We start from the raw sequence: 24,698 nt of genomic DNA on the forward strand, positions 1-24,698 counted from the left end.
GTGTATGTGTGCACATGTGTGTACATATATGTATATAAATGTGTGCATGTATTCTTATTTTAAGGGGCAAGCTTGGTCATTGTAATTTCATAGCATTCAGTTTCAATTGTTTTGTGGATAGACTTATATTATTGTAGCTATTATGTACAATGTTTTCCTGGTTTTGCTTCATTTTGCATCAGTTCCTATGTTTTTTTATACTTCTCTTTATTCATCACATTCATCAATTCTTACAGGACAGTAATATTCCATTATACTCATGTGTCACACTATGTTCAATCATTTCTCCATCAGTGGAAACTTACCTTATTTTACTGGTTTTTTGAATTATGAAAAGACAATGTGCATCTCTCAATACTATCTAAAATCTCATTCAGGTCAACCGATCACATTTCTTCCTCCAGGCAGCATCACATGGACTCTGATAACATGCTGTGTGATCAACTAGTGCAACACATAACTTTGAAGGTGAGATACGGAAATTGGGTCAGGCTGCGAGTCTCCAAGTATGATCATTGTATCCCTCCTCTCCCTGAAAAGACAGAGGGGGTAAGGGAAGTGGTGGTAGTATACCATGCCGTATGTAGTCCCAAGGATGAGTCAGCTCCTTTCCCCTTTGTCAGGGCACAAGAGTGAAAGAAGATTATACGTAATGGAAGTTGTATTTGGGATGAGAAAATCCGGGTTTGGATCCCGGGTCTTTATTAGCTATGTGAATTTCACTCACTCGTTTTCCTTTTGTGAGACTTTCCACATCTACAAAATGTAGTTAATAATAACTTGGACTCCTCACCTCACAGAATGCTTGTAAAGGTCTAATGAGGTGATGAACATAAAGTGCTTTGTAAATGTATGTATATATGGAAGCCATTGCTATCATCTGTGAAGAAGCGTTGGACCTGTGATGTCCTTGTATTGGTATTGATTCCCTGATGAAGAAATTCTCTCTGTCAGTGTAGGTCAGCACCTTCTGTTTAATCTTAGAGAACCGCCTGTGAATAGCATGACTCATAAATTATTACACTTCAGATAAAGTAGTTTTTCTTATGAGTCTGTTGCTGGGCAATAGGATGTAGGAGGAAGGAGTCAAGTCCTTTGGTGGAGGGAGAGATTTACCTTGACTATCAGCCTCTTATTCTCAAGAAATGGAGACATAACTGGGGGCTATCTGGACTCAAAAGGAGTTGAATCATATACATTAATCACATATATAATTAAGAGCAAATCATCCGCATTCTTGTTTCTTTATAAAATGGAACCTCAGTTTCTCTATTTATAAAAATCAAGCTATTTTAAAAAGCTAACATATACACTATTTATCAAATAAAGCTAAAAATACCTATCTCACAGAGTTTAAGGATCAAATGTAATGATGTATGAAAAGACTATATAAACAGTTATTTCCCAGTCTGTGGAACCTACCTTATTTACTGGTCTTTTGAACCATGAAAAATTCGTAATATTGTCTAAGATTCCACTCAGATCAAGTGATCCAGATGCCCGCCTCTAGGCAGAACCATATGTAGCCTAGCTACTATTATTCCTTAAAGCTCACGGGAGATTGTGGTATTTTCCATTTTCTACAAATCCTGTTCTGAAGTGCTAGGTAGTATTGCTGAAGGTTCATAAAAATATTATCAAAAATGTTCACAAGCAAATCCAAGGATTTCTATAAAACTTGAGCTGATGGCACAACATCACAGGAACCTCAAAATTCACAGTTGTAGAGAGAAATGGTTTCGTTTCAGGGGCTGGGAAGTAGTTCCCGACCAAGATCTATAAAAAGTGAATTGAGTGATTTTGAGGTGTTTCAGAATAGAAAGCAGTGTATAAAGATAAGTCATTACTTCCAGGAACAGCTTTAGCCTGAACCGTATCACTCAGCACATCTGAGGCTACAGCAGCACCAGCTTCCCAGAACTTTGGCCTTCAGGAAGGAGGAAGCTGCAGCAAGTCTGGGAGAGTCTAGGGAGCAGTCGGCTGAAAGATTTCTAATTAGATTTGGGCTTCTTGGGCACTATGTCTTTTTCTTCCATTTTCTTGTTTAGGTCTGGACTGTATGGTGCTAGTGTGGATAAGATCGACTTTGTCCATTTTTCTTTAATGATGGAAATGCCATTGTTAGGAGACACAAAAATCCTTCTTAAAACAATTAAAAAAGACAAAAAACAAATAGAGCTTCTTGGTCTGAACATAACCAGAAACACTTCTCCAAAATTCTCATAGGAAATGGAGAAAGGGAGAGAATGAAGGAAGGAAGGAGAAGGAATAGAGAGAGACAGACAGACTGTAAGACACACACACACACACAGGGAGAGAAGGAGACGGGGAAAGAGATGGAGAGGGAGAGAGAGAGAGATGAAGAGGGAGAAAGAGGGAGATGGAGGGGGGGAGAGAGAGGAGAGGAAAAGAGAGAGAGAGAAAAGGAGGGAGAGAGAGAGAGGGAGAGAGGGAGAGAAAGAGAGAGAGAGGGAAAGAGAGAGGGAGAGAGAGATAGGGAGAGAGAGAAAGAGAGAGAGATAGGGAGAGAGAGAAAGAGAGAGAAAGAGGGAGAGGGAGAGAGGGAAGGAGAGAGAAAGGGAAGGAGAGAGAGGGAGGGAGGGAGAGAGGGACAAAGGGACAGGGAACACCAGGGCCAGAAAATCTGAAGGAAGTAAAGAAGCTGGGCTCTGACTTTTGTTTGTGCTCAGCACTTTTGATACTCAAGACTTCCTGAAAGGAAAGATAGCTCAAACCTCCTATGCAGACAAATCAGAAAACAGCCAATTTTTATATTGCTCAGATTTCCTCAGGGGGAACCACCACCGTGTGACCTTTCTGCTTTCTACAAGAAGCCAAGTGACTCTGTTGCTATTTTAATAAATAAATGCTCCCAAGGATGCACAGTCTCTCTGATAGCATTCCCGACTCTGAAGACCTCATCTCCTCTGAGAGAGTGAGAGAGCAGCTGGGCAGAGCTCCCCCTCAGCCCTCAGCAACCTCAGGTGTCTCCCCCCCACCCCAAATCTAATATTTTACTCTTTTCATCTCCTGTGGTTTTGTGAGACCTCTTATGAGCAGGTGTGAGGAGATGTGAGAGGAAGTAGCTTTCTTAGAGTCTAGCTCATTAGTTCAAAGGAACAGTTTTCCTTCCATAAGAACTCATCTCTGTGGTCCTTTGTTATAAAATAATGAAGCAAAAATATAATGAAGCTATCTTATCGTGTGCTGAAGAGGACATTCAAATGAGACATCAGAATACATACAGATACAACTGCAAAACCACTTAGCTTCCATTGTCTTCTATCTGGCTTCACAGTATCATGTGAAAATTCTGTGGAAAACAATTATGTTTATATGTGTGTGAGTGTACACACACGTGTGCTTCTATACTATTTAGCCCTATGTTATCCCTTAAAGAATTATATCTAGGAGACTGACCAGCAATGGAGGTTAATTTTTTTTGGGGGGGGGCAGGTAAAGAGTATTTTATTTTTTCCAATTGCATGTCAAGATACTTTTCAACATTCATTTTTATAAGATTGAGTTTGAAATTTTTCTCCCTCTTTCTTGCTTCTTCCCAACCCAAGACCACAAGCAATCTGATATAAGTTATACATGTGCAATCATGAAAATAGTCATGTGGTGAAAGGAGAATCAGAACAAAAAGGAAAAAATCACCCCCAAAAAGTGAAAATAATATGTTTTCATCTGCATTCAGATTTCATTCCTTTCTCTAGATGTGGATAGCATTTTTCATCATGAGTATTTTGAAATTGTCTTGGATGAATACATTGCTAAGAATAGCCAAGTCATTCACAATTTCCCACTGAACGATATTGTTGCTACTGTGTACAATGTTCTCCTGGTTCTGTTCACTTCACTATGCATCTGTTCATGTAAGTCTTCCCAGGTTTTTTTAAAATCTACTTGCTCATCATTTTTTGTAATAAAATAGTATTCCATTACATTTGTATACCACAACTTGTTCAGCCATTCCCCAACTGATAGACATTTCCTTATTTCCCAATTCTTTTCTACCATAAAAAGAGCTGCTATAAATATTTTTGAACATGTGAGTCTTTTTCCCTTTTTATTGATAGATCTTGTAGTAATAGTATTGCTGGGTCAAAGACTATGCACAGTTTCATTCAGTATAATGCCAAATTGCTTTCCAGAATGTTTGGATAACAATTCCACCAACAATACATTAGTATTACAATCTTTCTACATCTTCTCCAGGATTTATCATCTTCCTTTTCTGTCATATTAGACAATTTGACAGGTGTGAAATAGTACCTCAGAAGTGTTTTAATTTGCATTTTTTGTGTGTTCAAGCAGAGGTCCATTTTTTTTTATTTGGCATACAACAAATTTCCTTAAAACCACATTCATTTGGGTATTTTTTTCTCCTATAATTTTCATGATTTTTCCATTTTGAGAAATGGGGGGAAAGTGCCCTCTTCTTTGTAGTAGCAACTACATATTTTTATTAAAGCCTTTTATTTTCAAAACATATGCATGAATAATTTTTCAACATTAGCCCTTGCAAAACCTTGTGTTCCAATTTTCCTCCTCCTTCCCCTATATCCTCTCCTAGATGGCAAGTAATTCAATGATATTAAACATGATAAAAAATATATATGTTAAATCTAATATATACATACATGTCTATACAATTATCTTTCTGCACAAGAAAAATAAAATCAAACAGGAAAAAATGGGATATTAAATGATATTAAACATGATAAAAATATATGTTAAATCCAATATATACATACATGTCTATACAATTCTTTCTGCACAAGAAAAATAAAATCAAACAGGAAAAAATGGGAAAGAAAATAAAACACAAGCAAACAACAACGAAAAGAGTAAAAATGCTAGGTTGTTAACCACACTCAATTCCCACAGTCCTCTCTCTCTGGTTGTAGATGGCTCTCTTCATCACAAGATCACTGGAAGTGATCTGAATCATCTTGTTGAAGAAAGCCATATCCATCAGAATTGATCATCATATAATCTTCTTGTTGCCATGTACAATCCCGATTCTGCTCATTTCATTTAGCATCAGTTCATGTAAGTCTCCCTAGGCTTCTCTAAAATTATCCTGTTGATCTTTTCTTATAGAAAAATAATATTCCATAAAATTCGCATACCATAACTTATTCAACCATTCTCCAACTGTTGGGCATCCACTCAGGTTCCAGTTCCTTGCCATTACATAAAGGGCTGCCACAAACGTTTCTGCCCATGTGGATCCCTTTCCCTCCTTTATGAGTTCTTTGGGATACAAACCCAGTAGAAACACCGCTGGATCAAAGGGTATGCTCAGTTTGATAAAACTTTGGGCATAGTTCCAAATTGCTCTCCAGAATGTTTGGATCTGTTCACAATTCCACCAACAAAGTATTAGTGTCCCAATTTTCTTGCATTCCCTCCAAGATTCAGCATTATCTTTTTCTGTCATCTTAGCCAGTCTGAAAGGTGGTATCTCAAAGTTGTCTTAATTTGCATTTTTAATAAACAGTAATTTAGAGCATTTTCTCATATAATCAAAGCTTTCATTTCCTCATCTAAAAACTGCCTATTAATATGCTTTGACTATTTATTACATGGGAAATGACTTTTATTCCTATAATTTAACTCAGTTTTCTATATATTTGAGAAATGAGGTCTTCATCAGAAATACTCAGCAATGAAATTTTAGAATTGGCCTAGTGATGATGCAAAAAAAAAAAAAATCTATCAGTTCCTGAAAAAAAAAAAATCAAATAGGTTTGGTTTATTGGTTGGTTAGTCTTCTCCAAAATCATCCAGATAGTGCTGCTCTCATATAAAAACAACTCTCAGCATAGAAAATATAACTTAGTATCCTTTTTATGGAGATGTCCATAGTCCAAGATCAACAGTGGAGAAAGGTTCTTTTGTCGTAGGTTCACCATTCAACTTTTATTTGGTGAACTTCAAACAAAAATCAGGAAAATGACTGCCTGTAGCAATAAATCATCTTGAGAATACCATTTAACCACATGAAGGTAGAAACCAAGGGAGATCCTTGTTGAGAAATTAGCAGAAGAACTGCTGGGGGTGGGGTGAGACAAAGGAATAAAAGCTGAAACCTTTGGAGTTACCCCTTTCCTTTGGTCAAGGAAGCAATCTCTCAAAGGCAAAGGTTCCAAAATGACTATTCCAGAACCAGATTTTAAGTCGATTATGGTGTGTAAATAACTCTCAGGACCCTGGGTTCACTGACCAAGCTGACCTTCATAGTCATGGCCTTTTATGACCACCAGTGCCCTCTGAAACATTGATATTCACACTTGTCTTTTCAAATTCATCAATTGATGGCCATCCTGAGTGAAACATTGGGGCTTACTTTAAGCCACTTAAACTTAGAGACTTCAGGTCAAATAAGATAAATGAACCATAGCACTAGCACATAGCTTTTCCCCCTCTTCTCCTTACCTCTTAGCCACATTAACAGAAGCCATTTTCATGCAAAGAGAAGAAGAGATCATATACATTTCTGGACAATAGCCCTGCCTTACTCAATAAGCAAAGAGGATTCTCACTAAAATGGCTAAGGTCACCTTGCAACTGAGTGTGGGAATACGAGAATTATGACTATAGTCTTTCCGCTATTCCCTGTCCTAAGCTGCCAGAAGAAATAAAGCAATCTTGGTTGTTGGCAGGAGATTTCACAGGGCAGAAGCTTCTCCTCCAATGAATGCAAGGGCATTCATGTTTCCTGCTCCATTTACCTCTTTTTTTCCAATATACTGATATACCAAGCCTTGTTTTCTTCTTTTATTAGCTTTTGAAGAACTAACTGGTAAGCTTTCTACCTCGGCTTTTAACTTCCTATATTTATCTTCAGGGTTATTTCTCTGGTTCATCTGCCTCTTTTTGATGTTATTTTATCTACTACTAATTGCCCTGCTCTGATCTTTCAGAGACTCAGGAATAGTAGCTTATATGTACATAATAATGCTTTAAGGTCTATAAAGTACTATAAAGTACTGTTTCTTTCTATAAAGCACTTCACCATCATTTCTCAGTTGCCTTCTCCCACTGCCCCTGAAGCATCCTTCTCTGGTGAGAAGGTTAATGCAAACTATGTTATTTCCACTTTATAGATGAGGAAACAAAGGCTTAGAGAGTCAAAAAGCTATTATGATTTGGCCTTTTAACTCTCTATCCAATGTTTTTGTTTTCAACTCTGTCTCACTATCTCCAAATGAAACAGACTTACCCAAATTCTCACTAAGAATAACATCTCTAGAGAGTCTAAACCAGTGATGGTTATTTGTAGGTTTAACAATTGCTAGACAACCATTCTGTATTTCAATTGCATGTTCAAATTTCATTCATCCAACAAATATTGGAAGCAGGGAAAGTTAGGATAGATAATAGTTTTCTAGGGTAAAAGACCAGGAAGATAAGGCCCAGGTACTTGGGAGAGATCCACAGAAAGGAGAAGCTAGACTCCATGTATTATAGCCTCAAAGCTCTCCCTTCTCTCCCTATTTTCCTCTCTGTGTCTTTAATATCATGGCATCGTACAGCAAGAAGGCAACTTAGAGACCATCTAGTCTAATCTTTTCATTTCACAGATGAAGACACTGAAGTCCAGGAAGGTAATGTGTATTGTCTAGAGTGATACAACTAATATATCCTACTGGATTGGGATTGAATTTAGTCCTCCAACACCAGTCCAAGGATTGCCACTGGACCACAATAGTTCATAAAGACCCTATTATCCAGATATTTTTCCTTGCTATTTCCTGTTCTCCAAGCTAAAGACCATCTAGTTGGGCCAAAAAAAATGATGAGCTAATCCTAAATTAATAAGATAACAGAGCATCCTCACCCTAACTGAAGAAGTCTCTCCAAGAATACAATTTTAAAAATCAAAACAATCAAATACTTATTACTTTACAGTAGCTGCAAACTAAAGGGATATGGCAGCAACCCTTAAGTCTTTATGGTCAAAGGAGTTTTCGGTGTTGAAAGAAATGAACCCAAAGCTGTTTTCTCAGTAGCTATTTCCAGGCTGTCCAAGTTTTCCTATGCCCTCTATACTTAGCTGTCTGTGGAAGAAGGAAGCACTTTAGGGAGGTGGGAAAGTTGAATTATAAATAGGGACTTGAGCCAACGCATGAACCAAACACAGGAGTTATCAGACTAATTCCCTGAATCGCCACATATCACCAAAATACACATCACTGAGAGGTTTTAGTCTTGCTATGTTTTTTTGACCTAGTGAAACAGAATGGTAACAGGAGCTCATTGGGAATCCTTTGCAGGTCTGAAGCACAAATTGCTTATACGGGAGTATCCTTGAGCTGGTAGATTACAGTGTTTTGGTGTGTGATTGCTAATTAAAGCCCCCTTCTATACAAACCATAGAAATCTGATTCTTGTATAATTATGTTAAAGTGAAATCACATGCTTCTGTGTTTGAATAAATGGGCACCATGGCTGTTCAGATATTGGGGAACAAGTAATTAGTAGTAGAGCAAAATGCTCATCAATATGAAAGAGAAGCCACATACTGTAGTGATGAGGATACTGGAGGGATTCTACACTTTGCTTTGGAAATTTTGGGCAAAAACCACAAAAAATACAAGAAGGAAAATGATAAAGATAGTACAGTTGCTATGATATGTGAGCTAGGTGGAATAAGGCAGCTAGGTGGCACAGAGTAGAATACTAAGCCTGGATCAAGAAGATTCATCTTTTTGAGTTCAGACCTCAGACTTAGGTGTGTCATCCTGAAACAAGTCATTTCATCCTGTTTGCCTCAGTTTCTTCATCTGTTAAATGAACTGGAAATGGCAAACTACTCCAATATCCTTGCCAAGAAAACCTGAAATAGAGTCACAAAAAGTTGAGCACAACTGAAACAACTCAACCAGAACAACAGAAATTGATTGGAAAATTCAAATCCCTAAAGAGAGAATGAGTAAAGAGAGAGGGGAACTGAGAAATTAATTGTTATCTAGTCACAGTGTCTTGTACTTAATAAACGCTTCATCCATTCATCTATCCATCTATCTATCCATCCATTCACCTATTTATCTACCTATTCTTCCATTTATTCATCTAAATTGCCCACTGTTAACCAGGAGTTAATGTGAAGTATAAAGCCTTCATGGTGAGAGCAAAATAAACTGAGAATTATATAGACGATCTGCTAGTGGGGAGAAAAGAGGTATCCTACTCAATGTCCATTGATCCAGTGCTAACAACTTCTATGTTGAGCAACCTTTCATTTATAGCCATTGACTCAAACTGAGGGATAGAGTATCATTCATGCAGCACTGTGAAGGCTGGCAGTGAGTGCTGTGGACAATCAAGGCTATTCTCAGGGGGGATATATGACTGATTATGGGAAGAGGAAGTCTTTAAAAACAGGGATATGTGATTTACAAAAAAAGAAAAAAAAAAGATGGCCAGAAACTGTAGCAGAAAAAAATGTGGATAATCACTAGGGAGCCTGAGGAAATCTGCTCCTGACATGGACATCGACATTGAAAGATACCATGTCACAAAATCATGATATTCAAATGTTTGCTAATGTTAGTGAATTGATTTTGTAGAGTTAGGAATGAAAGGTGATCTACAAATAAAAAGCTAGCCTTCGACACAAAAAAACTCAAGTCCAATCTCATCTCTAACCTATACCGGCTATGTGATCTTGGGCAAGTCACTTAATCTATTCCATGACCCAAACAATTCTCTAAGATGGACATTTGTAACCTTGGATTTCTGAACTTGCTTTTCAAAGATATTTTGATATCTTAAAAAAATGTTCTGATATTTGATAAGGCAGGGTGGAATTTTAATATAATTGACTTAAGAATAAAATATCTGGACATATTTTTACTTGCCTAAACAGACCCAGGAACTACATGAATATACTCACAAAACACTCTTTTAAAAATAAAGTCATTTAAATAAATAGAGAAACATTAATTGTTTAAGGGAAGGCAAAGCCAATGAAACTAAAACAAACATTTTACCTCACTAATTTATTTATGTGATGCCATCCCAAATTAAATTACTAAATATATTTGTGAGTTGGAAAAATAATAATACAATTAATTTAAAAGAACAATAAAAATATAATTGATTTAGTTTGTGATTCCTTATAAGTGAATCAAATGCTATTTTTTTATTTGTTGCTAAAAATAGAAGATTGCCACTAAAATGGCAAGAGAGGAACTGGAAAAGTACTCCTACCCACTCAAAATATGATCAAAGACGATAGTCATTGCTTTAGTTTTTTTAATAAGTGGTTTGGAGTTGCAGTAGAGAGATTGAGGAAGGAGTAGATGGTTTTGCCTTCAAAGTAGACATTAAATGTTGCATTAAATATCCTTCTAGAATTTTATCTCAAGCTGCTGCCTCCATGAATTAAATGCACTTTTCCCTCAACATCACCTCTCAAAATAGCTAGTTTTATTCAAGGCTCAGTTCAGGTACCACTTCCTCTCCAACTCATCTTGCCAATGGCCACTGTTCTCTCCCTCCTAAGTCATATTGCATTGATTTATCTTTGCATTTGCTGTTTTCTATAAGCTCTTTGAAGGCAAGGATTACTTTTCATTTTTGTCCCACTTAAGAGTTTTTGAATCTTAGTTGAATCTTAGTAAAGAGAGATTGTAACCTTCAACTATCAAGAAAAAATCTACAGACTTCCGGTTAAGATGGCGGAGAGGAGGCTTACAGTTGCATAAGCTCCGCGCTTTCTCTCACTATCCACTTCATTACAAGCCTCTGAATCAATGCTTGACTGAAAAAAACCCACAAATAGTTACCAAGAGAAGCCATCCTTGAGATCCGCCAAGAAAGGTCTGTCTTTACTGGAGGGCTGGGACGGTTTTAGATCGGGCACAGGCTGAGGGCAGCGGCAGTGAGAGCACGGGAGCAGACTGGAGAGGGGGTGGAGAGTGATCGTAGCCGTTTCTGCGGGGAGAGCTTCGCTACAGGTTTGGATAATTTCCTCCGGCAGCAAGTCAACAGCCCAACAGAAAAGCTAAAAACACCGGGGCTGAAGAATACAACCGCAAACAGCTGAAGTCTCTCAGGACCTGGCCCCCCCCCCCTTCCCCCCCTCAGTGACTCAGCACGCTCTGGGATCTCAGAGCGCAGGCGCAGCACAGTCCTGCTAGTGCCTCACTGCTGCCACCTGCAGTCTGTAGAGGAAGCTCGATAACACACCCAGCCCCTCCCCCAAAGAAAGACTCCAGTTTTTTTCTGTTTTTCTTTGGTAGTTTGTCTCTGATTAATAGACAGAATGAGCAAGAAGCTGAAGAGGACTTTAACCCTTGACAGCTTCTATACAGATAGAGAGCAGACTCTAAATCCTGAGGAGACTAAAAACAGGCAGTCCCCAGGTGATTCCCCAAAGGAGGAGATCGGCTGTTCCTCAGCACAGATGAACCTCATAGAAGTGATTAAAAAGGCTCTCACAAGGGAGCTAGAAGAAAAATGGGAAAAGAGTCTGGAGAAAGTTAAAGAGAGAGTGGATAAAGAAGTAAAATCCTTGAAAAATAGGATTAGTGAACTGGAAACAGAAAACAGCTCTCTAAAAAACAAAATTGGCGAAATGGAAAAAAATTCCACAGAACAAAAGAACTCAATTGGACAATTAGAGAAAGATTTTAAAAAAGTGAGTGAAGAGAATACTTCACTGAAAATCAGAATTGAACAAGTGGAATTGAATGACTCGAGGAGACAAGAAGAATCAGTCAAGCAAATCCAAAAAAATCAAACAATGGAGAAAAATGTGAAATACCTTCTGGGGAAGACAACAGACCTGGAAAACAGATCCAGGAGAGACAATCTGAGAATCATTGGACTCCCAGAAAAACATGATGAAAAAAAAAGCCTGGACACTGTCTTCCAGGAAATTATCAAAGAGAACTGCCCAGAAGTCATAGGAACAGAGGAAAAAATAAACATTGAAAGGATTCATCGATCACCCACTGAAAGGGATCCTAAAATCAAAACACCAAGGAATATAGTGGCCAAATGCCAGAACCCTCAGGTGAAAGAAAAAATATTGCAAGCGGCTAGAAAAACCCAATTCAAGTATCAAGGAGCCACAATAAGGATCACCCAGGATCTGGCAGCATCCACATTAAAAGATCGAAGGGCCTGGAATATGATATTCCGAAAAGCTAAGGAACTTGGTATGCAACCAAAAATAACTTACCCAGCGAGAATGAGCATCTTTTTCCAGGGAAGAAGATGGACATTCAACGAAGTAAGCGAATTTCATCTATTTCTGATGAAAAAACCAGAACTTAACAAAAAGTTTGATCTACAAATATAGAACTCAAGAGAAATCTAAAAAGGTAAAAATTAATCTTGGGAACTATATTTTGACTATATAGATGTATAAAGAATACATGTATACCTTGTTCTAGAAATTGATGTGGAAAGGACATTGTACCAGAAAAAGGGTAAAGTGGGGGTAGTACATCTCATGAAGAGGCATAGGAAACCTATTATATCTGAGAGAAAGAATGGAGGGGGATGAATATAGTGGTATCTTACTGCCTTCAGAATTGGCTTTAAGTGAAAAATCTTAAGACATATTCAATCTATGGTGAAACTTCTCCCATCTCATTGAAAAGTGAGAAGGGAAAAGTGGAAAGGGAAGGAATAAGCTAAGGGGAAGGGAATACGGGAACTGGGAGGGAAAGGGGTAAGATAGGGGGAGGAACTCTAAGGAGGGGGGAGGGATACTAAAAAGGGAGGGCTGTGAGAAGCAAGGGGTGCTCACAAGCTTAATACTTGGAAGGGGGGAAAGGGGAAAGAAGGGAGGAAAGCATAAACCGGGTTAACAAGATGGCAAGTAATACAGAATTGGTCATTCTAACCATAAACGTGAACGGGGTAAACTCCCCCATAAAGAGAAAGCGGTTAGCAGAATGGATTAAAAGCCAGAATCCTACAATATGTTGTTTACAGGAAACACACCTGAAGCGGGAGATACATGCAGGTTAAAGGTAAAAGGTTGGAGCAAAATCTACTATGCTTCAGGTGAAGTCAAAAAAGCAGGGGTAGCCATCCTGATCTCAGATCAAGCTAAAGCAAAAATTGACCTAATTAAAAGAGATAAGGAAGGACACTATATCTTGCTAAAGGGTAGCATGGATAATGAAGCACTATCTATATTAAACATATATGCACCAAGTGGGGTAGCATCTAAATTCTTAAAAGAGAAACTAAGAGAGCTGCAAGAAGAAATAGACAGTAAAACTATAATAGTGGGAGATCTTAACCTTGCACTCTCAGAATTAGATAAATCAAACCAGAAAATAAATAAGAAAGAAGTCAAAGAGGTAAACAGAATACTAGAAAAGCTAGATATGATAGATCTCTGGAGAAAATGTAATGGAGACAGAAAGGAATACACTTTCTTTTCAGCAGTTCATGGAACCTATACAAAAATTGACCATATATTAGGACATAAAAACCTCAAACTCAAATGTAGTAAGGCAGAAATAGTAAATGCATCCTTTTCAGACCACGATGCAATGAAAATTACATTCAACAAAAAAGCAGGGGGAAGTAGACCAAAAAATAATTGGAAACTAAATAATCTCATACTAAAGAATGATTGGGTAAAACAGCAAATCATAGACATAATTAATAACTTCACCCAAGAAAACGATAATAATGAGACATCATACCAAAATGTATGGGATGCAGCCAAAGCGGTAATAAGGGGAAATTTCATATCTCTAGAGGCCTATTTGTATAAAATAGAGAAAGAGAAGGTCAATGAATTGGGTTTGCAATTAAAAATGCTAGAAAAGGAACAAATTAAAAACCCCCAGTCAAACACTAAACTTGAAATTCTAAAAGTAAAAGGTGAAATCAATAAAATTGAAAGTAAAAAAACTATTGAATTGATTAATAAAACTAAGAGTTGGTTCTATGAAAAAACCAACAAAATAGACAAACCCTTAGTAAATCTGATTAAAAAAAGGAAAGAGGAAAATCAAATTGTTAGTCTTAAAAATGAAAAGGGAGAACTCACCACTAACGAAGAGGAAATTAGAGCAATAATTAGGAGTTACTTTGCCCAACTTTATGCCAATAAATTCGACAACTTAAATGAAATAGAAAAATACCTCCAAAAATACAGCTTGCCCAAACTAACAGAGGAAGAAGTAAATATCCTAAACAGTCCCATCTCAGAAAAAGAAATAGAACAAACTATCAATCAACTCCCTAAGAAAAAATCCCCAGGACCAGATGGATTTACATGTGAATTCTACCAAACATTTAAAGAACAATTAACTCCAATGTTATATAAACTATTTGAAAAAATAGGGATTGAAGGAGTCCTACCAAACTCCTTTTATGACACAGATATGGTACTGATACCTAAACCAGGTAGGCTGAAAACAGAGAAAGAAAATTATAGACCAATCTCCCTAATGAATATTGATGCTAAAATCTTAAATAAAATATTAGCAAAAAGATTACAGAAAATTGTCACCAGGATAATACACTATGACCAAGTAGGATTTATACCAGGAATGCAGGGCTGGTTCAATATTAGGAAAACTATTAACATAATTGACTATATCAATAACCAAACAAACAAAAACCACATGATCATCTCAATAGATGCAGAAAAAGCATTTGATAAAATCCAACATCCATTCCTAATAAAAACACTTGAGAGCATAGGAATAAATGGACTTTTCCTTAAAATAGTCAGGAGCATATATTTAAAACCATCAGTAAGCATCATATGCAATGGGGAAAAACTGGAACCTTTCCCAGTAAGATCTGGAGTGAAGCAAGGTTGCCCACTATCACCATTATTATTTAATATCGTATTAGAAACACTAGCCTCGGCAATAAGAGTCGAGAAAGATATAAAAGGAATTAGAGTAGGCAATGAGGAAACCAAACTATCACTCTTTGCAGATGATATGATGGTATACCTAGAGAACCCCAGAGATTCTACCAAAAAGCTATTGGAAATAATTCATAATTTTAGCAAAGTAGCTGGCTACAAAATAAATCCCCATAAATCCTCAGCATTTTTATACATCACCAACAAAACCCAACAGCAAGAGATACAAAGAGAAATTCCATTCAGAATAACTGTTGATACCATAAAATATTTGGGAATCTATCTACCAAAGGAAAGTCAGGAATTATATGAGCAAAATTATAAAAAAGTCTCCACACAAATAAAGTCAGACTTAAATAATTGGAAAAATATTAAGTGCTCTTGGATCGGCCGAGCGAACATAATAAAGATGACAATACTCCCTAAACTAATCTATTTATTTAGTGCTATACCAATCAGACTTCCAAGAAAATATTTTATTGATCTAGAAAAAATAACAACAAAATTCATATGGAACAATAAAAAGTCGAGAATCTCAAGGGAATTAATGAAAAAAAAATCAAATGAAGGTGGCCTAGCTGTACCTGATCTAAAATTATATTATAAAGCAGCAGTCACCAAAACCATTTGGTATTGGCTAAGAAATAGATTAGTGGATCAGTGGAAAAGGCTAGGCTCACAAGACAGAATAGTCAACTATAGCAATCTAGTGTTTGACAAACCCAAAGCCCCTAACTTCTGGGAAAAGAATTCATTATTTGATAAAAACTGCTGGATAATTGGAAATTAGTATGGCAGAAATTAGGCATGGACCCACACTTAACACCATATACCAAGATAAGATCAAAATGGGTCTATGACCTAGGCATAAAGAACGAGACTATAAATAAATTAGAGGAACATAGAATAGTTTATCTCTCAGACTTGTGGAGGAGAAAGAAATTTGTGACCAAAGATGAACTAGAGACCATTACTGATCACAGAATAGAAAATTTCGATTACATCAAATTAAAAAGCCTTTGTACAAATAAAACTAATGCAAACAAGATTAGAAGGGAAGCGACAAACTGGGAAAACATTTTCACAGTTAAAGGTTCTGATAAAGGCCTCATTTCCAAAATATATAGAGAACTGACTCAAATTTATAAGAAATCAAGCCATTCTCCAATTGATAAATGGTCAAAGGATATGAACAGACAATTTTCAGAGGATGAGATTGAAACTATTACCACTCATATGAAAGAGTGTTCCAAATCATTATTGATCAGAGAAATGCAAATTAAGACAACTCTGAGATACCACTACACACCTGTCAGATTGGCTAAGATGACAGGAAAAAATAATGATGAATGTTGGAGGGGATGCGGGAAAACTGGGACACTAATGCATTGTTGGTGGAGTTGTGAACGAATCCAACCATTCTGGAGAGCAATCTGGAATTATGCCCAAAAAATTATCAAAATGTGCATATCCTTTGATCCAGCAGTGTTTCTATTGGGCTTATATCCCAAAGAAATACTAAAGAAGGGAAAGGGACCTGTATGTGCCAAAATGTTTGTAGCAGCCCTGTTTGTAGTGGCTAGAAACTGGAAAATGAATGGATGCCCATCAATTGGAGAATGGCTGGGTAAATTGTGGTATATGAATGTTATGGAATATTATTGTTCTGTAAGAAATGACCAGCAGGATGAATACAGAGAGGCTTGGAGAGACCTACATGAACTGATGCTAAGTGAAATGAGCAGAACCAGGAGATCATTATACACTTCGACAACGATATTGTATGAGGACATATTTTGATGGAAGTGGATTTCTTTGACAAAGAGACCTGAGTTTCAATTGATAAATGACGGACAAAAGCAGCTACACCCAAAGAAAGAACACTGGGAAACGAATGTGAACTATCTGCATTTTTGTTTCTCTTCCCGGATTATTTATACCTTCTGAATCCAATTCTCCCTATGCAACAAGAGAACTGTTCGGTTCTGCAAACATATATTGTATCTAGGATATACTGCAACATATCCAACATATAAAGGACTGCTTGCCATCTAGGGGAGGGGGTGGAGGGAGGGAGGGGAAAAAAAAAATCGGAACAGAAATGAGTGTAAATATAATGTAATTATTAAATAAAAAAATTAAAAAAAAAAAAAAAAAAAAAAAAAAAAAAAAAAAAAAGAAAAAAAAAAGATGGCCAGAAACTGTAGCAGAAAAAAATGTGGATAATCACTAGGGAGCCTGAGGAAATCTGCTCCTGACATGGACATCGACATTGAAAGATACCATGTCACAAAATCATGATATTCAAATGTTTGCTAGTGTTAGTGAATTGATTTTGTAGAGTTAGAAATGAAAGATGATCTGCAAATAAAAAGCTAGCCTCCGACACAAAAAAACTCAAGTCCAATCTCATCTCTAACCTATACCAGCTATGTGATCTTGGGCAAGTCACTTAATTTATTCCATGACCCAAACAATTCTCTAAGATGGACATTTGTAACCTTGGATTTCTGAACTTGCTTTTCAAAGATATTTTGATATCTTAAAAAAATGTTCTGATATTTGATAAGGCAGGGTGGAATTTTAATATAATTGACTTAAGAATAAAATATCTGGACATATTTTTACTTGCCTAAACAGACCCAGGAACTACATGAATATACTCACAAAACACTCTTTTAAAAATAAAGTCATTTAAATAAATAGAGAAACATTAATTGTTTAAGGGAAGGCAAAGCCAATAAAACTAAAACAAACATTTTACCTCACTAATTTATTTATGTGATGCCATCCCAAATTAAATTACTAAATATATTTGTGAGTTGGAAAAATAATAATACAATTAATTTAAAAGAACAATAAAAATATAATTGATTTAGTTTGTGATTCCTTATAAGTGAATCAAATGCTATTTTTTTATTTGTTGCTAAAAATAGAAGCTTGCCACTAAAATGGCAAGAGAGGAACTGGAAAAGTACTCCTACCCACTCAAAATATGATCAAAGACGATAGTCATTGCTTTAGTTTTTTTAATAAGTGGTTTGGAGTTGCAGTAGAGAGATTGAGGAAGGAGTAGATGGTTTGCCTTCAAAGTAGACATTAAATGTTGCATTAAATATCCTTCTAGAATTTTATCTCAAGCTGCTGCCTCCATTAATTAAATGCACTTTTCCCTCAACATCACCTCTCAAAATAGCTAGTTTTATTCAAGGCTCAGTTCAGGTACCACTTCCTCTCCAACTCATCTTGCCAATGGCCACTGTTCTCTCCCTCCTAAGTCATATTGCATTGATTTATCTTTGCATTTGCTGTTTTCTATAAGCTCTTTGAAGGCAAGGATTACTTTTCATTTTTGTCCCACTTAAGAGTTTTTGAATTTTAGTTGAATCTTAGTAAAGAGAGATTGTAACCTTCAACTATCAAGAAAAAATCTACTTCATGAAATTGTCTTCAGAAAATAAAGCTTAGTTTTATGCAGTAGAATCAGAGAACTTGGGTTTGAGTCCCAAATCTGTTATATACTATTAGTGCAACATTGGTCACTACATAGCCTCTCTGGATTTCAACTTCATCCTCTGTAAAATGGGGAGATTAGATGCTGTGACCTTTAAATTGCTTTTCAGTTTGAGAGGTGAGCATTGAGCTGGGTGACACAGTAGATACAACACTGGAATCAGAAAGTCTCATCTTCCCCAAATTTGGCCTCAGACATACCTGTGTTAAATAGCTATATAACTCCGGGCAAGTCACTTAACCCTGTTTGCCTCAGTTTCTCACTTACAAAATGAATTGTAGAAGGAAATGGCAAACCAGTTAAGCATGTCTACCAAGAAAACCCCAAATAGGATCATAAAGTATCAGACACTAGTAAAAACAACTGAATTATTGCAATTCTATCATATGCAGTCAGGAAGGATTGAAACATAATACCATGACTAGACATGGCAAATAATTTATACAAAAAGCAAATAATTCATATAAATAATTTATACAAAAGTAGATTTGAAAAGCAAATAGAAAGGAATAAATGTAATCCTGAAGAGGAAAGAAAGTTCTGGTGTTAATGTAGATACTACATTTAGCTCTGGGAAGATGTAACTCTTGGACGTTGACCACTCATGAAGATTGACATCCTTACTCTTCCTTCTATCTTCTTGGATATCCCAGCCCAAATTAGGTGAGGCTATAAAGCAATGGAATGGGTTTCTGTGTGATTTGTAGAATTAGACTCATTGATTTTTTGGTAGCTCAGTTATGTATTTAGACCTCAAGAGATCCCTAAGTGACCTTGGGATTAGATAAGGTGGTTCCAGCACACTTGATTTACAGTCAGAGGACCTATTTTAAATATATGTTCTGCTGGGTATTGCTCATATGATCTTTTAGGAAAGTCATCTCTGACTCTCATTTTCCTCCATGGTTATGTGGAAATTTATGCTAAAAGTCCCTTCTAACAATAGAATTTTAAATATAATCTATATGCTTAATATATTTATTTCTCCGAGTCTCAGAGATTTTTGATAGAGATATAATCTATATCTCTATATCAAAGATATGTCTCAAATGAGAGGCCTGGAGTAGACAACATTCTCTGAGATTGCTCCTGATCCTGGAAACCTCTCTACTTTAAAATGTGCTGACTGAGGTCCCCTTCTCCCTTCTCACTGTCTTGCATTCATAAATACATCCGTATACTGACACACCCCAAGCTAGACTTGGTGCATCTGTTAGAAAGGCCTTTTTCATTTTAATCAGTTTGCTGCCCTTAAGATGTAACTATGAACAAAGAAGTGCATTACAAGTTGATGGAGTCCATTTGGCCAGTCCTGTATACTCAGAGGACACTTTTTCTATTGAGTGCAGCTTTGCCATTCAAGGACTATCATTTCCAAAGGCTTCTCCCAGAAGTTAAAGATTCATCCATTATCTTTGCATCCAGGGTAACAAATAGATGATGCTGCTGATGGCTGAACCATTATCCCAGCTTTTGTTCTGAGCCTCTCAGGATAATAGGGAACTGTCTGCTAGAAAGAAGCTTTCTAGATGCATTCAAACTAAGGTGATTTCGGGAAAAATTCTCACTGTCCTAAGATTGTTCTCTTTCAATTGATTAAAAATCTACCAAACAAATGCCTTTCTGGGAGGAATAAATAAGAACTCTTGTTTAAAGATATAAAAAAATAATCAAAGTTGATATCATCCATTTATTCAACAAATATTTATTATTTTTCTAATGTGTACAGAGCAATGCTAGGGACTGGGAGAGATGTAAAACTTTTAGCCATTGTCCTTTCTCTCATATGGCTTATTGCTCTATTCATAGAACTTACAAATTCACAAGCTGGGAAATGCAGAAATGATGGCCAATAGAATTTTTCCTTCAGTAGAATATAAGCTTTTTAACCATCATCCTATTTTAAGGTTCTCAAAGCACTTTACTTTTATTATCATATTTTATCCCAATATGGCTTTAGTTTTGGTTTTTGTATTGCCGGCACTTGACACATTTGTTGTCATTTTTGGTCTTTAGTTGTGTCTAACTGTTTGGACTTTGTCTATAGGGTTCCTTGGAGAAGATATAGAATGGTTTGCCATTCCCTTCTTCAGTGTGTCCCCATTTTATAGGTGAGGAACTGAGGCAAACCTCACAAAGTTTAAATGACTTCATTAGGGTCACATCATAATTAAGTGCCTAAGGGCAAATTTGAACTCGGAGCTTTCTGATTTCAGGTCCAGTGCTTTATCCACTATACCACCTGATGCATGTTAAGCACTTAATAAATCTTTGTGAATTGTATTGGTATGATCAGATAGATAGCTTGATCAGATAATAGACTAGGAGTTAGGGAAAAACTTTGATCAAATTTTGCCTCTGATTCTTACCAGGATAATTTAACTCCTCTGAGACTTAGTTTCCTCAACTGTAAACTGGGAATAATAACAGTGCCTACGTTACCTACCTCATAGGGTGATTGGGAAACTCAAATAATACAATGCACATCAAGTTTTTTGCAAAGCTTTATATAAATTTGAGTTTTTGTTTGTTATTCAACAGAAAAGAATCCATTTGGAAGGACACTCACAAATGATCACAAATATCTACCTATTGGAGCAGGGCACTGTATGTGATGTTCTTTGGGAATTGTATATATCAGAAAGGCAGCAGGAAGCAGTGGTTTTTCTCCCTACTGCCGTACCAGTCCAATACTGAACTCACTCTCTTCATAGGTATATTAACTCAGCAATTTAATGGATGAATGCAAATCTCACAGACACACAGGTAGAATGTGTTAGGTTCACAGTGGTGTACCTGAGAGATATCCAGCTGAGTGGCCCTTTTCTAATATTTTCTATTTTACCCAGCCCTAAATCCGACTCGGTTTCACTGCAAAGCCATCTCATAATGACATTCTAGAGAACATCCTCAGCATTAAACCAGAGGGGGGAAAAAGGGTCCTCATCCATAAAGTCATCTGCAGAACTGAGAATGAGAATTTGAGATTACTAATTGGTCTGTTAAATTGTACCTTTAGAATGTACAGGATGGATGAGTCAATACTTTGGAAAGAGCCATAATTTCTGCATTTCCCAACTGAGTGCTCAAAATTACCAGCCTACCTACACATTAGCACCGAGCTCTCAGAATTTAGTTCACCTCGGTCATTTGTTGTGTGCATAATTTTAAAAAATAAATACTGCTTTGGAAATTGCTTTGGTTCATTATAGCAAACTGTAACACCCATCCTGAGCATGAGGCCAATGGGTATTTGCTCTGTTTCTTTGCAATTGTAGGGCCTTGAAATATTTACAAATCTCCATCAAACCTTTCTTTGATTCCTTTTAGCAAAGACAGAGGAAATAACTTCTGTCTGCATATCCTGGTGACATGTCTTAACCAACATATGACCTAATTATGTCCTTAATGCATGATAACTGATTTAAATCAGGTGAAAGCCCACCATAATGTAGGTCCAGATGGAGACTGTCTCTCCTGCCTGTCCACGGAACCCTCTTCACTTTCTAATTGGTGGAATAGGGTCAAGCCGGTCAATCAGAACACAATTATGGTGAAGGTTCTGGATAGTGTCAATAATTCACAAGGGTTTGGCTGCTCTCTCCCTCACCCTCTGGGGTACATGCCTTTTCTTCAAGTTTTCATCCTGGTAATTTCCTTAGGAGAGTGAGAGAGCAATGGAGGGGAAAGGAGTTTGGATGAAATAAAGAAACAGGCAGTTGGGAAGTGCTAGTCTCTGATTTGCAGTGGGAGGGATCAACACTAAGAGGTAGCAGTGACAGGGCTTGGGAATACATGTGAATGAGAGAGCTGAGGAGGGGTCAGAAGGGGTTGAAGAAAGTTGAAAAAGGAAATTATTGCAGAAGGATGAAGCTGTGGGGTCGGTGGATCTCCTTCCTGATTCTCTACCACTTTTAGAATCTGCTGCAGATGTAGAAAGGTTTGCCCTGTATTGGATTTTGCTCCTATAATCTAGGAGGCTGGACAGTTGATTTAACAGCAAGTATTTACAATATCCCTAGAGGCTACTGGCCTCTCTCCTACTCTGAGGCTGCTTGTAGACAGCCTTTAAAGTAAAGAAGCCTAAATCTCTAGGTTGGTATTTATGTTGGCCCATTATAATGTCATGGCAGAGCTCTAAGGAAGAAGGGGAGCAAAGGAACCAAGTGAGACCTGCTTTTAGCAAGGTACTGTAGCCCTAGAATGGAATTTAATGAGTCGCTTTCCTTGTACAACTGTGTGTTCTTCTAATCCCTGGAGATTGCTTTGTTGCAACAGGCTTCTGTGTTGTAATCTTCCTGAGGCAATTGTGTAGAGAACAGTAAAAGATTTGGGGGACAAGGCTAGCAAAAACCTATCTTCTTGGAAAATATCATGAGCCCTTCTCTCAGGTAGGCTTGTGTCAAAGGTAACGGACCCTAGGATAGCAGTCTATCAGGGATGAAAATAGCTAAGCTTCTCACATTCAGAAAGGAGAGGTAGAGAGCTTTGAGGGAGAAGGGGAAATCATTATCACTGAAGTGCTTTCAAATTATTTCCAGGATCTTAAAACTTAGTTCAAATTTTGTGAGCATCAACACAAATGGATGCTCACAAGTCTCTATTTTCTCTCAATTTCCTTCCCTTGCTGACTGGGAATTATTCACAAGACTTCACACTGTAATAGCAAAAGCATGTAGTATAGTTACAACAAAAATAGGAGGTAAAAAGAAAAAAATAAAACAGTTTGTCTGCCATGACCTCAAATAGAATGCTATATTAGTGAGTCTCCATATTTCACAGGGTCTCCCTATACATATTTTACAGTGAGTCTCCCTTTTACAGGGATCAGAAAGGATATAATCTTAATTTCTGGGATTATATCTTGGCTCTGCACCAACAAAGCTTTAGGATGACCCTTGAAAGACCCTCAATATTTGCAGCTTGCGCTCCCATCAAGGCCCATATTCTAGAAACTCAATGGTATCATGATCAGGAAGAAATACTCATGAAAAGCATCAGAAAACAGAACTAAAACCAAGCACTGTTAGGGATAGGGTAAACTCTAGTAGGACTGACAGAAAGGCTCTTGCATCCAGGTCCATTTTTATCCTTTTGTCTTTTCTTCACTCAAATTTTACTGTTCTTCATTTATTTTTCAAAACCATAATCCCAGTTGCTGTTCTTGTGTCTAGCAGTCTGAGTTGTATACTCCTATAGTCCTGGAAGGGTCATTTGCATTAAATCCCTCTTATGTTAAGATTAGCCTTTAGTGATTGAAATCATTTCAATTTTTAGTAGACTGAATTGAGGGAAGTCTATGCCAGAAATTATCACTGTGAAATATAAGTGGTAAATAAGTGGTAAAAGATGTAAATAAGTGGTAAAAGATACTGCTGTTTATATGGTATCTTTTCCCTGACATATTTTTGAGTCCAGTTCATGAGTAGGTACATGTTAGCTGGGTATTGAGAATACTCCAAGAAATAGGATATTGCTTCTGCCCTCAAAGAGTTTATATTTTGTATGGGGAGATGACAAGCACACACATCATTATAATATAAAACAGAAGATGTTAAGAACAAAGAGAGTTGCAGAGTCCTATGGGAGTTCTGAGGAAGCAGAATTTATTTCCACCCAGAGGAATTGGGAAATGCTTCTTGCAGGAAGTGCCTGCAGTGATTCTTGAAGAATGGGGAGAAATTCAACAAGTAGAAATTGGTAGGAGGACATGCTGTATCCTAGATTGTGGGAATGTGGGCTTAAAGCTTGAGGTAAATTGAGAGTGTATTATCCAGATTAGAGAATGTGAATGTTAGACAAAAAGTGGAAAGGTAAGTTGAAGTCAGATTCTTAAAATAGTCTTTATTTTTAGGCTAAGTACTTTAGACTTTTTTTTGGTAGACCATGGGGTGCTAGAATACCTTGAAAAACCAACCTGCAGGGCTTTTCTTTTCTATTTTTTTCACTCCATAAAGCAAAGAAAAGAGAGGCAGTGGAATGAAAATATTTATTTCAAAGTAAAATTATTCCTGCTCATAATTATTTGTATTTAAAGTGTACTTGCACAGATAGGAGCAATTACAGCAAATTATATATATACACACATATATATATGAATATACATGTATATATATAATGTGTATGAGAGAGAGAGAGAGAGAGAAGAAAAAGAGAAAGAGAGAGAGAGAGAGAATGAATATGAGAATGAATATGAGAATGAATGAATATATGAGCATCAGTTGATGGTTCTAGTCTTTCCAGAGTTAAAAGGTTTTTGAGTAGTAGAGTGACAGTATCAGAGTTGTGCATTAGCAAAATTATTCTTCCAGT

The sequence above is a fragment of the Antechinus flavipes genome, chromosome 5 (genome assembly GCF_016432865.1).
Source record: "Antechinus flavipes isolate AdamAnt ecotype Samford, QLD, Australia chromosome 5, AdamAnt_v2, whole genome shotgun sequence".
NCBI lineage: Eukaryota > Metazoa > Chordata > Mammalia > Dasyuromorphia > Dasyuridae > Antechinus > Antechinus flavipes.